Genomic DNA, 15000 nt, shown 5'->3' on the forward strand with positions numbered 1-15000 from the left:
TTTTTTTGGGGGGGGGTGGGTTATGTAATATTATTGATTTTTTTATTGAATTTTATTTCGGGGGGGGGGGGGGGGGGGGGGGTATTTGATTTTTTTTTTATTTTTTTTGATTTTTTATAATATTATTGATTTTTTTTCCGGGGGGGGGGGGGGGGTAACAGGGTTGTGGTATGTTTATTATTGATTTCTCCTTGGGTATTGGGTAGGGGTATGTCATTTTCTTTTATTTTCTTTTCTTTTAAGGGGTAGGGGTATGTAATATTTTTTTTCCCTCTAATTTTAATCTTTGGGTATATTCGTGGGGGTATCAAGGCTCTGGGTTGGGGTATATACGTACATGGGTATAAAGTATTTCTATAATGTCTTAAAGTGTCGAAAGGTAAGGATAATTTAAAATCGTAACTGAAATAGTAATTAAACTTGAATAAATGAAGGTGTACATTATCAAATAGTATCATTATAATTAAAGGTATTATAGGTACGTTAAATGGTATGAAAAAATGAATGAATAAAGGAAGGAGAAAGAGAGAGAGAGGATATAATGACTCATGTGTATCAAATGGACACAGTATGTTTTCTCATGGGTAACATGTTCGTACAGTATGTCGCAATCAATCGATTGCTACGTCTGTTAAACATGTTTCTGCAGAATCATTCCGATCGATAAAGGATTGCTACACGTTACGTACGCACAACACTCACAACATACCTATAGTGCGCGCACGGTCAGAGTCGACTGACATTGAGAGTAAAAGGGAAAAAAAAAAAAAAAAAAAAAAAACCAAACAAAAAAAAAAAACGAGGACGCGGGGGAGGAGTTAATCATGTCATGGAACGTAGCAATCTACAGTTCATTTTAAACAGAAGTAAATGTAGCGTCTTGGATTAAGAGTGAAAGAATATACAACACAAAGTGAACACATTACTGTAGTAACCTATGGGAGTTTCGATCTAAAGGACATCAGCAACATTCCCATATATGGCGACGAATGATAATAATGATCATTACAGTACTATAAAAACAGCATCGAAGAGAGTTTCTGGAACCATTCGAAGAAGGAAACGAGGAGTTCAGAACTTACTTAAATTGTGTTCGTGTGAGTTGTCAAAATGACCTCCCCTCACAATAATGAAGACAAAAACATCGGAAATTGTAAGTGTTGTAATTAATGTCATTCTTCGTATAAGTATCTTAATATATAGTAGTAATAATAAAGAAGAGTAATGTTGGTATTATATTAATAATAATTAGTAGTAACATTAGTATCTTCTCCCTTCTCTAATTACATGAGATTCTCTTACAATATTACTCACAGGTGAAACAGATGATACTGTAAATGAAAGACAACAATCACCTTCACCCACAAGCTGGACCAAGTGGTTATCACCCACGTCAACAACAACAACAACAACAACAACAACAACATCAACAACAACTATATCAACGTGAGTAACAATAATATTTACTAATATTATTACCTTTCACACTTCATCATATTGTTATTTTTATTAATATCGAGGTTATCAGTAATAATTGTATTTTAATACTAAAAAATTAACTAATTCTGATTCGATATCTCTCTCTCTCTCAGCAGAGGAAAGAAATGGATATACGAGGGTAAGACATCAGCTCAACCATCAAATCAACGACGATCACTGTCACACAACCAGACCAAGCGGCTATCAACAACAACAACAAATAACAGAAGATAATCGTGAAGAAAATAGAAAAAATGATGATGACGACAATGTCATAAACCCAAACCTGGTGAGTCAAAAATCTGCTTTAGAGGGTATTACAACAAATATGTATATAACGAAAACGTCCTCCCGCCTAGTGTTACTAGAGATCCACTAGATTATAAAATTCTAAGAAAATATAAACACTTTTTTATCCAAGAACTTTATAAAGCATTCATCAATCCAAGACGTCAGTTAACCTCCATGAAAGTCTTTGGTCAAAGCAAATTACTTTAGTGAAATCTTCAACACTAGGTGAAGACAGTGGCACGTACTTACCAGGATTTCTGGGTAGGATTCAGGGCACAAGTCATCAACCGTTGATGAAATTTTTCAATTTGCTTGAGAGATGGATTGAGCATCTCCATCGTAGACTCGAGACCATGACAAATGAACTCGAAGGGTCCGGGTTTATTTTTTCATTATTCATAAGGTTAGGGGTTTACATATTAATGTAGCTCATCACATTCTTCAGCAAAGGTTAGGGTCGTTTGTACCATAACCCAGCGGGTGTCCGTGGCAGTGAAAGTATATTTAACCCCAAAAGACCCCCACAATTAAATATGTCCTGCGTCATTCAATGCATTGCGGGTTATAGAATACATAAAGTAAAGGAAAAAAACATCCTGGAGTAAAATTCTTAAGTCGGTCGAGTCAATAAAATATGTCATAGACACTAGACTTTATTGGTGTTTCTCTACCAATAAAGTGGGAGGATTGGGGAAACTCGAAAGGCTTAACAAGGTATCGTTATATAATCTATACCCTACAACAAGAGGACTCAGTTAAGGGTGGGAAAGGGAGATATCTACTCTCCCTTGCTAGAAAGGGACGACTCGTTATCATGAAATTATTCATCTTCTTCTTTCTCGGGGTGAACACATAGCTCTCATTAAAGATTTCGAGACTTACTTTGTATTGTAAACCTCACTCGAAGAAAACCTATACCACAGGACATTATCTATGCTATATTTGCTTCTCTATAATGTCAGAGTCTATAAATTCTAAATCAAAGAAAATCACACATTTGTGATTGTGAACAAACTCAGACATTAAAATTCCCAACTCAAGGTGAGGTTCTCAAATTCAAAATTACGGTTATACTTCCACCAATCACCATATCCTCCCTCTCATCTCGCTTTTCTTTTTCCATTTTCTTCCTTTCTTCGATTTTGAGACGGGTATTAGACCGAGAGGAGAAGAGGAGGAAGAGGAGGAGGAGGAGGAATTTACCTTATAACACCCATGACAATTGCTCGTCATTTCTGTTTTCCCCTCTCGCTTTTACTCTTATCTTATCATTAGTAAGATGGGCACGAGTCGTGAAAAAAAACGAAGGTCACCTCGGTCTCGACTCAGTCCATCATTTCGTAAGGTCGTTTACAGCGTGAACTGGCTCGAAATAAAGACTTTAATACCAATCCCTTCTTACTCAATTAATTATGACGTTTTAAGAAAATGGAACAGGAGTTTTTTAAGACAGACTCATTGTTCAGTTATGTAGTCACGAACAATATCAGTAATACAAAGCGTCCACAAGGAAGAACATCACGACCACTCGCGCTCTCACAATAATTTTTACATTGGTGCCTACTGCCCCCCGCCTGCAAATTTTTCAGCTGTATCAATGCAAGGAAACACCTCATCGCTCCTCGCTCCAACCACAACATGTCATTTGATTGTTGGCTTATTTTTTTTAGAACCACCAAAACGAGGTAATTACAATCAAAACCATCGACATATTAGGCAAATCGACACAAATCCAACTTTTTTTAAAGTTCTAATTGGAATATCATATTTCGAGATTCCCCTCGCTATAATGAACTCTCCTTGGCCAGTCTCGTTTGAGAGTCACATAGCCTCTCAATACAATACGTGTTTACTTACGCTCACGGCACGCCATGGTGGAGAATTTTTTATTTATGCCTAATAAAAAATGCGAGAGACTTCGTTTGTCGTCCAGAAGCAGATCTTTCTGTTCACAGATTACATAAATACGTTCATCAGGTCGACTCGCAAGAGACGTGTCTGTCCCAATCGCTTCGCTCGGCGTCCGAAATTACTCTGAAGCAGAGCGATATAATCGGAGGAGTGATTATACAACACGCTCAAACTGGGTGTGGGAAATAAAAATTGTCAATCGTTTTTGGGTGGGATTATCTGTTGCTTTACTGTAACATTGGATGTAGGTCTCAGCGTGAACGTATACAATGAAATACAGGCACATCACCTTTACGAAAATTACGACAGTTCTACGGTCTCGATGGGTCTCCCATATACGTTTCACATTTCATCTTACTCCTATGATGCACTTTTTCTCAAGTATTAAAACGGGTTACATCACTTCGATACCCCGCACGACCCACCACCCCCGATTTTTAACCGTTTGGTTAAGCCGAAATGTAACGGGGAGGATTCGTCACCTGTGTCACACCAAACATCTCGAGGCAACAAGTTCGAAACGAGTCCACTCCCAAATGGGTTAAAGAGACACATATAGTATTTAGATTTAATTCGTCTTTACGCAACCGGTAATGTGTTCCTTTTTTTTCTTCCCAAGGTGGGTATAATGAAACTGACTGCGGATTGAGGTTGACAAAAATTTTTAAGGGTTTTTGGGGTTCATGAATCATAACACGGAGGGGGAGATAGGTTATTGGGTGCAACCTAAAAACACCAAGGATTATTTCATTTCACACCAGAAGACGTGGCGCGAAGTAACGGACCACCGAATGAATTCCCCTTATGTCTCTCAACCCATCTAAATATCAGGGGGGAAAGAAAATTACTCTCACCTTATAGTTAAGCAGATTTCTTTGCGGTCAGCTAATCATAGAAAAACTACCTTCCAAAAATTTTAAACTAGAAGTGGCCACACATAAGGGAATGAAAGATCATCTCATCAGATCTCCCATATTACCAACTTTAATTAAGAGTTAGGATTAGAAGTGGAACGCGTTTCACGCTGTATACAAATTTAATCAATCCACATTTCTGAAACCCGTCATGTGAACGGCAACCGTTAAAACGTAGGAAAAAATGAGAAGTGCAGTATAAGGAAATCGTGCAGTACAAGTTATGATATCTAATGCAATTTAACCGGGTCCGGTCCCACTCATGTCGGAAGTGAAAATACGGGTTTTGAAAGTTTAGTTACGTTCAGGGACAGCAGAGAGAAATTTTCTAAAAATTAGTTTTTTCACACCTTCATTTCAAGGACGTGTTTCCTCTCAAGGGAAGACAGAGTGTTATGTTTTAAAACAACAAATCCGTATAATAAAATAATATTAAAACAAACCCAATTATCTAGGTTTTCACATAACTGGAATTAGCAAAAATGAACATGTACCGGTTTTTGGTATAAGGAGTGTCAAACACCACTAGGGGGATAAAGGCCAAGACTCGCATACGAGGGATACGGTTATGCTTCCTCTTTAGCTAGATACAGTGGAATGAACTCCCCGAGGAATCTCGAACATGTGACCATTGTGAGTACATTGATTTCAGCAGTAAACATTCCCTCCTCTACATCCTGTTACAAGTAAACGAGCGGAAGGGTTAAAATTAGGTTTTCGCCAAATCTGAAACCGGAGCAACCATAATTAAAGAATCGATTGTACTGAAAAAAAACCCAAAATGTACTCGCTTCTTCTCCATAAAAATGGATTGATCAGATCGCCCCACCGCACGGTGTAAAGGCGTTCCAATTCAGCCAGCAGAAAGAGGACCTCACCCATGTAAACCTTTAAGAAAAAACGAGCATTGGAAGGGAGACTTACCTCCACCCATTGAATGCTAATGCGGGATTCGCAGGCGTTCGTAGGGTCATATATCATCTACGCGCCGTGACAAAGGAGCAAATAGCATACTCTTTGTCACTCTATTCGATGATAAACGTTATTTACCTTGGGAACAATTAACCAACACGTTCCCCCCCCGTAGCCTACTTCCACCCAGACTATGAATGGCCGCAGATGGAGGAGAAGGAGGAGGAAAGAGGAGGAGGGAGGAAGTTGATGAAGTCCTCAAAGTAATGATGATGAGGATGATGATAATGATGACAATGATGATTTTAAAAATGATGACAATAATGGATATTGATGGTAGGGGAGGAGTGAGAAAAATACCGATTTTTGGGTAATAGACGAAAAACTTTTGAAAAACAACTGTTTGCAAGCGGTACTAAACAAGAGAGAAAAGAGAAAGAGAATACACAATTCCTTCTCTCCCACTCTAGCAACGGAAAAAAGAGTAAAACATAACAGTATAAAGCAAATGAATTATTCATTGATATGTATATGTGTTTCTATAACCCATATTTATTGAATATATTTTTCTTAATAACAAGTATTGATAATAGTAGATAAATGTTAGTAGGGAAAAGATTATATAGTATATTACATTGGTAAACACTTCTAATATATATATGTATGCGTAGTTGTACGTGTCTTTTAATTTTTTATCTTATAATCTTAGTTGTTGTTGTTTTTTTTTGTTTTTTTTTTTTCATAGTATTATTATCAAAAAATTTTATGTATTAGTAATAAGCAATGTGGATGAGATGGTTATTTCCTATATGTAAACATTATGAAGTATACTATGTACCTTTCTTATATGTGTATGTAAATAACAAAAATAAAATTATTATTTCTGTTTATATAAATCTTTAATTTACCTATCTATATTCTTCATTATGGGAAAATAAATAAATAGTGAAATTGAATGAATATAATACCCATGTCTACATGGTGGAAAAAAAAAAAAATATAAAAAAAATATATATATTACAAATATAAATATATATATACATATACCTCTATATGGAATAAATGAATAATTAGAATATATGGATAATGTTTCTCAACATCGTGTTCGTGTTTAAATAAAATATTGTGTCTATAGCATGTCCCCGACTTAGTCGGTCCTTTTTGTACATCGGGATGGGGAAGGTATACTCGGAACGCGACTTGCATTTATTTCAGAGACACCCTCGTCCCCCCCGGCGCGCATTATCATTTTGCTGGGTATACAAACTTCTGGTAAAACACACCTGTGTACAAAATTGGTCGAAAAAAATAAACATCATAAAACAATTTAATAGGATAGTTTATATGTGGGGTGTAAATCCCTCACAACCCTTTACAACACCAGATTCTCCCATCCTTAGTGACAAAATTGAAATTTACGTTACGAGGATATCATAAATCCGATTACGTATACGGAATCCCAATCACGCCTTTGTTCTTTGTCGATTCGAAGGACAGATTCTCCAAATTTTAGATGATAATTTCCTCGAGTCGGCAAACTCTCCCACCGTTGTTTCCAAAAAACCATAATTTTATCAAGGAGGAGACATAAAAGAACTATCAGTAATTATGGTGACTCAGAACAACATATTTTTTCCTGGGAAATATGCAAGGGACAATCGCCCCTTCAATACTTCTCATTATATCCTCATGAAGAACAGAGATTTATACTCAAATTGAGTGTTTGGGGGTAGGCAATTGTATGGTAAGACCGAAGCTAAGAAATTTGTAGAAAGAAAGAAATTTATAAAAGAGTGGTTTTATAATAGACAACCTCACGGTTATCTGTTGTGTGATCTCGCACCGAACACACCCAGTCAAAACTTCAATTGCGTACACATATTGTAGGTGAGCTGAGAGCCACCGTGTGACAGAGTTGAAAAAAGTGTATCTTATTTATGGAACAATACACTCAGAGATTATACGATGATATATCACATCCATTCCGGTCTTGGTAGTATTAAAAAATTATACTCTGCTGCAGACTAAAAGAGTAGATACGTCATTACCCTCAGAGATGTAAAAAACCTTTCTTGACAAAATCGTACGTATAACTTTACATAAACAGACAAGAAAACGATTTCCTCGTAGGAAAATCCTGCGCCGAAACCGCGTGTTATTTTAAACTTGTGATCTTGCCGATGATTCTCTATCTTACAAGAGATATAACGGTAGTGTAAGAATAATACGTATTGTTTTGCGTAGATGTCCTTCAGTAGATATTTGCAAGTAGCTACGTGAAAGATAAATCCGCTAAAAGCACTCTTATTCTCGTATACGGTTACAAAATATCTTGGAGGAGTCTGATGATCTAAGGGTATTTTCCGTCATTTTACCGATCTTGGAGAACCGAATTTTATAATGGTGCGGTTAAGAATCTACCTGACAACGAAAAAAGATAAAGTTGTATTCAAATTTTTCGCGGGAAACTAAAAGCAAGTTTTGGCGGAAAGGAGTCATAAGGACAATAAAGGAAAAAATATAAATATTAAATATTTTAAAAACCCACAAAAAACCCACAAAAACACATTAAAAATATATTGATATATTTTTTTTTGCTACCCCTCCTAGTACAAACATATTACAATTTAACACCTCATGGCGGACTAGGTATGAAAAACACCTTTGAAGTTCATCGTATGCAGAGGTATAATGACATTAGGAGTCAGTTTGTTTAATGTATTTAAAATAAGGGTCAGAAGAAACAAAGTAAACAGTGGTACATCTATCAGTGGGAGATGTCGTAACGCCTTCAACTTCTCTCCCGCACGCAGTTAAATTCAACCAAGACTTACCGAGTTAATAACACGAAGAGTTGTATTCGAAATTACGCGCGCAGATACATCTCAAACAATCCGGTCTACTAACAACTCGAGGGAATTTGGCGGTGAGAAGCAATAGAAGGTATCTTTTATAGAGAAGAGTTGATATAAGTCCGGCCTTACCGAACTGTATCAGGTAAATAGAACATCTTAAGATCACGAATCGAAAAGGGGCAAGAGGAAATACTTTGATACACTGGAGAGGATACCCTAAGAAATTTGATAGTTGGATAACATAGCACAGCGAGAAGAGATCTATCAAGACATGAGTGGTAAGTACACCTCTTTTAATTAAAAACAAGGAGTTAATAAACCTCCTCGAAACCACCTCTCCATCGGCACCCATTCCTCCCGAAATTTAGGAAATCGTTATTACAAGGATTAAAGAACGAAAGAGGTTAACTGTATTTCGGAGATACTCACACATATTTTTCTAAAAAATACAATCTTACTAATAGCGCGAAGTATTGTCAATAAACTCGCAAAATTCACAAGAACGAATATTAGAGTAATTGCTCGAAAAAAAAAAAAAAAAAAAACACCAACTTTACAAAAAGAAAAGTGTATTATTATCTAGAAGGGGAGGTATGTAATGGTAATATTTTATCAATTATCTTACCCACCTGGCAACGAATCTTTATTTCCCAGTCTTTATAAGGATGAAAGAATTCTGTATTGTCCCCGTAGAAATTGCTAGTAAATTCCTAAATGGTGTAACTCCACCTCACGCGGAAACAGCTAGTTCACCATCCACCACCAGAGCATTACCCTCGAGCAAAAAAAAAATCAATATTTTCAATGTCGAATCATTAACCACCTGCTTATATTGCAGACCACTCCCCTCCTCCACTTCCACCCCTCTCCTTCCCTCCTCCCGGTGTACTTCCGGTACCGCCACCTTCAGCTGTCTCCCAATACCATTAAAAGAAATCCCTCGCTAGATGCTCGTAATTAATGTATCGTTACCTTCTACAAACTAAAAGGAATACGCAAGGTCAATTATAAAATTTACTCGATGGAAAAGCCTAAATATTGTTTGGGATGATAGGGGAAATCTCATGGGTCCTTTTCCGGTATAAATGTAAATAGACGTATATAAAATCAATAACATCGAAAACAAGGTTACTCACTTTGGATCAAGTCCCTCGCGTAGCTCTGTTGCATACAATGGCGCAACCCCCCCTTGACATTCTACCGGCAGCCTTTTTTAAGAAAGTATTCTATTGGTGGAAGGAAAAGGTAATAGAATCATCCCAAGAAAAAAACAAAAGAAAAAGATCGATGTAAGGAAGTAAAGAATAAGTTTCTCAAACTGGGAATCGTATAAACTAGATAAAATATATAAATAACGGGTGAGTACAAACAAACAAACAAACAGCAATGGTCAGATATTTTCAATGGCATATACGCGCGCACGCGTGTGGGTGGTGATACGGGACAGGTGGTGAGAGGGGTATAAACCTCACAGGTGGTTCGCTCTGAACGTGTATTATTAACGACCTGGACGACGTTCAGGACATGATGGAGGACATTGATCCCTTAGCGCAGACCGTAGGAAGAGTATCCATTCCAAAGTTTAGAAGCAGTCAACACTTCATCTTATATAGCGTAAATTGCTATATCTAATCGAAACCATACGGTATTGCCACGTCTCTACAAAATGAATACGAGTATGAAGAAATTCATCGGAAAGAGGAGACGTTCTGAACAATTTGCATCGGGCCGATGTGACTACTCGAGGAAACCAGGATCTGTTATTACACAAATACCCACACGGCGGGAGAAAATGGGATGGTCCGTGTCTCATCGCCTGTGTGACTCAGTTTGGATTTCGGCGAACCCTTCGAAGATAACTGCAAGGCCCCAGACGATCGTTACTACGTCAAAAGGTGACAAATGCACAACTATGTTAACGGGTTGAAGGAAGAACAGTGGAAAATAGACGACGTTATTTGTAAAACATTTATCAAACAAGTAAACCCTTATAGCGATGGGGAATAGGGACGTTTAACCAATTATCGTTCCTACGGGTTTGGAAAGACGAGGGTCTCGTAGGAGATGATGATGATAATGATGACGAGTGGCGTACTCATTATCTACCAGTGTTGCCGTAAATGGCTTGATAAGACTGAAGGCTTTTTCAATTGATGTTGTGCTTGTGACATCTCCTTAAGAAACCCTGGTGGATGTTAAATGTTATTAATGATGATAATAATTATAAGAATAAAAAAATGTATCACTGTGTAATAGAGTATTGATATTACTGATAAGTATATAAGATGTATTATACGGTAATATATATTATGTTTATCTCATTAAGAAACTAAAAAAAAAAAAAAAAAAAAAATGTAACACTTAGTAATAGATATTTAAGATTAATATTGGATATGTCATTGTATAGAAGTTACTTTGTAATAAATAATATTTATATTAATAAAATATTAGTGAAAAGGATGTGTGTATAAATATCCTTTCTTGTTTGATCCTTGTTTTATGTTAACGTTTAAGACCATGGCGAGCGAACATTATATTTACCTCAGTAGCATAGGGTGATCGCGATAAATATGGATAATAACCACTTTGGAAAATTTTACAAATCGAAGATAAATCCACACCTTATACGATTGATCCTGATACAAGAGTATGAGATTGGAATGATCAATTGTGTTTTTATATCCAAAATCATATTACAGTCTTTTACAAGGAGATTATCTCTCAAGAATTTGAAGTGTGGGTAAGATCACATGATAATATCTTGGAAGCATTTTTAACACGTATACACCTTTTACTGATATTGACGTTGGTGAATACAGCTTATATGATTGAAAGAGGTGAACGAACAGACTTACAACGCACTTGAAATTAAGTTTTGTGGAAATGATTTAATCCGCATAATGTTAACAACCTCGTAACTTTTTAGTTATAATAATGATTACTAAAAAGAGAGTATATATTACGTTTAAAAAAGGGTATCTGTAAAGATCCCCCACATTTCATTCTGTACTATTACATTTCGCTTTTTGGTTCTAGAATGTTGATGCATTGGTGGTTAGAAAATTCATCTAGTTATGAGGTTATGGGTTCGGCGGGAGCGGAACAGAAGTTTACGTCCCGGCACCTTTTCGTCCCGCGTGTGGATGGCGGCGTTGATTTTATCCTTATATATACCTACTGTGTATACGCCCACGGTGATTTTGGGGGACAAAGTAGTGGAACCTCCTGGAAAGCTATGACCATGGAAATAACTGTGTGGTCCGAATTCCATAGGATTGCTTACAAAACTCTAAATAAATCATTCCTAGATGAAATTACCGTAAACAATTAACGATCAGGCGGGGTAGAAAACGGTTCATTTTGGAGTAGGGAAACTCTCTAACTCTTCTTTTACATATTCGTCCCCAGATAGTATAGTAAATAATACTACGGTCGTAGGGATAATGCGGTTAGTCAATCTTTTTTTTTTTAAAAAAACCATCAATTCAATCATGAGGGGTGGTTTCACACCTCCGTCTCGCGAAGAGTTTGATGATTCTCTCTTCTTTACAAAAGTTCCTCGACCCCTATTAGAGGGAGCGGGGTATGATGATATTGCAATTTTCCATCCACCTCCGCGAACGAGGAGGGGGGAGGTTATATTCAGTTATTCCTAAGGCATGGGATAGCTAAGAAGGCAATTCCTTTCCTTAATTAAGAATGATCGCCCCCGAAGCTATGTCTAATGGGGAAATCGGTATTTAGTGATGTAATGGGAAGGAAGGAAGAAACCTACGTGAGTCATTAAAAATCGTCGGGGGGTTGGGTACAGGCATTGAGGGGGGTTGGGGGAAAGAATTATTGTCAAGGGAGGTGGTAATAGACTATTGAGGCCAAGGGGGAAGGGAAGAGAAAAACAACTAGTTAAGAGTAAAGGGGGGAGGGGGAGGAGGAAGAGGAAAGAGGATGAGAGTTAACCGCCCCTTACCGTGTTATACCGCAACGAATATTTTCAAAATTGTCTTTAGTTTAAGGTTTTATATCCACAGTCGTGAACGGTTAATGGGATGTGTGGAGAAGTTGGTGGGTCAATCCACACCTTTCAATGATTACTCTGGCGTCAATCACAGGAAAGATTTCCCACTCGTGTCACGGAAAGCGCGTCGTAATTGAGATTCCATAAGTAGTCGAAACGCAAACTCGATTGTCATTACCTGTTAACCTAGAATGTGATAATTGGAGTTAGGGGATAGTTACATTGAATTCAGGATACCTGGGGGTTGACGGTCAAACTTCTCGATCTAGTCAACATTTATCGATTGTATATGAAGATAACATTTATCAAAAAGAGGATGGTTACGACTTTGACGAGATGTCGATCACGTAGTGTTGGGACTAACGGTTTGAGTAATACTTTCTTTAAGAGTTGTACTTGCTATTTGAATGTAACAGATTGGTGGAATCCAATGCAACTGTAATAAATACCGACCTGTTTTAATAAAAAGGTTTACTAACGATTTCACCCGATCGAATTGCCACTCTCGGTTCGAAGTTGATATATTACTTTAAGGATTTACAACGGTAGTAAGGGTATAATAGGTCCACCTATACCGACGAAGTATTTCACCGTGGAAAATAAGTTGGAGACAGGAGATAATCAACTAAACGATCGTAAACAATTACGGAGTTTCGTTGACTGACCTTTGGCTGTTGGATCTAGCGAGTTTTGATGCTTATCTTCTCCGATGGTACAGACGTACGCAATTCGATTGGAAAATGGCCAAATAAAGCGTGGGTATTATGAATACCCATCTAGATGGGACAAAACTAAAAAGAGTTAAATTGATTCGGTATAGATTACTGATCGATCGCGTTATTCCACACCGCGTCTGCCATAGCATCGATGAATAATTCCCGCTACTTACTGCTCCAATGCAATATAACGTAACAATAGAAACGTTGTTAGTAAGAACTTATATTCTCGGATCCAATCAAACAAATCTTCTTCGATTTGAATTACCTTTTCGCAACTTATTCCACAGAATTTGTATATGGCAAGCATAGCTTTGAACATGAATAGTATGAATGGAGCTTATGATAGGAACGGATTATATTTTCCAACACCTACACGCCGATCTGAGTAATAACTCAACATAAACGATTAACGGTTCAACGAATATAAATATTCATAGCGACTTCCCTAATCATGATATCGAGTTCACTTCTAAACGCAACATTGGAGACGCTAGGGTTAGAAAATGATCACACACTTGGCATACGCGACGGATTTGTAAAAAGGAAGAACTAATATGCGCAAACAATTTCATTCCTAAGATATAGAGAATGGCAATTCCTCTTGAGGAAAATCGGGTAATATGCGTTATCATTCTTACTTTTAAAGAGGGGGTTAATGCAAATAGAGTCATTATATTCTTTGCTAAACGACGTGTGTTTTTTGAAATTAGATGCCATCGCCACGTACGTTGCATTGTTCGGTGCGTAAACGAGGCAAACGCGGTTAGGGTTTTTGTAAAGAGAGAACCTTGAGCGAGGTTGAAAGGTACAACACTCGGTGACAGGGTGAATATTTTTGGGGTGCTTTCTAGAGATGAACTCGCGATAGTTTTAGAGAATTCGAGAAAAAATGGAAGAGTAAACCACTGATTCTTATTGTCAATACAGTTTCAACCGAGGTAACAGCCGACCGAATTGGTTATTGGACATTGCGTTTTACGATATATATATAATTATGAAACTTTGGGACGATGTGTTATTATGAAAATTACAATCTGAATCCTAGAGATTCATTCAATAGTCCCTTTATAGGTTTATTTTATACAAAGATCCCACATTTTTTTCAACTATTCGAACGATAGGGATATCGATTACGAGGTATGTTTCTAGGCTGCTAGTATGTGGACTATATGCCATGTATTTCTGCTAGTTATTTAGTCACTTTGACTTAAAGACTGTTTCCCGATGTATTAATAGTATGTTTAATGCAAGAATCAATTCTTATATAATGATGATAAGATAATACTTAGAGTTACTTATAGGATTTTTGTGTTACCGGAATGTTCGAAAAACATTTTTGTCTAAACCGATGGAAATATATAGGGGAATGGAGACAAGCGGAAGTTGAAGTGTGTTCATGTCTATTGTAAATCATTTAAGAGTAAGATTAATTAATTGATGGGTGTCATGATAAGTAGATTAATATACGCAACCCCTGCGGTGAAGTGAAGGATTTTTTTTTTTTTTTTTTTTTACTTTATATGGGCCGTACTTCACCTTACCTAATTAAAGTGTGAATGCCGTATTTTATCCCCAAATTGTTACTATATCCCTTGTTTGGAACGGAAAACGATATAAAAACGGGAAGTCGAGTGTCGAGAGACAGCACTTCAGAGGTGAATACCCATCATGGAGCTACACGTTACTGAGCGTAAGTCTTGCTACTTTTATTGAACTTTCTAGTATTATTTATAAGTGTTTTATGTTGTTGGATCCGCTTTTTTTTTTTTTTTTTTTTTTTAATGTTGTATTGTTTGTGATTTGATTTTTTTTTTTTTTTTTTGCTACGGTTATTATTAATATCAGAGATATCCATATATATGTATACATACGGATGATACTAATACATATAAATAATAGGTATA

At 36.9% G+C, this 15000-nt stretch overlaps 1 pseudogene; it reads left to right on the forward strand.

The window, feature by feature from the left end:
• Nucleotides 1–1110: 1110 nt before the first annotated feature.
• On the forward strand, nucleotides 1111–3599 carry LOC147468824 (uncharacterized; annotated as a pseudogene).
• Nucleotides 3600–15000: the final 11401 nt, after the last annotated feature.

Source organism: Penaeus japonicus, unplaced genomic scaffold (genome assembly GCF_977035675.1).
Source record: "Penaeus japonicus unplaced genomic scaffold, GWHDUDI00000001_assembly GWHDUDI00000026, whole genome shotgun sequence".
Lineage (NCBI taxonomy): Eukaryota > Metazoa > Arthropoda > Malacostraca > Decapoda > Penaeidae > Penaeus > Penaeus japonicus.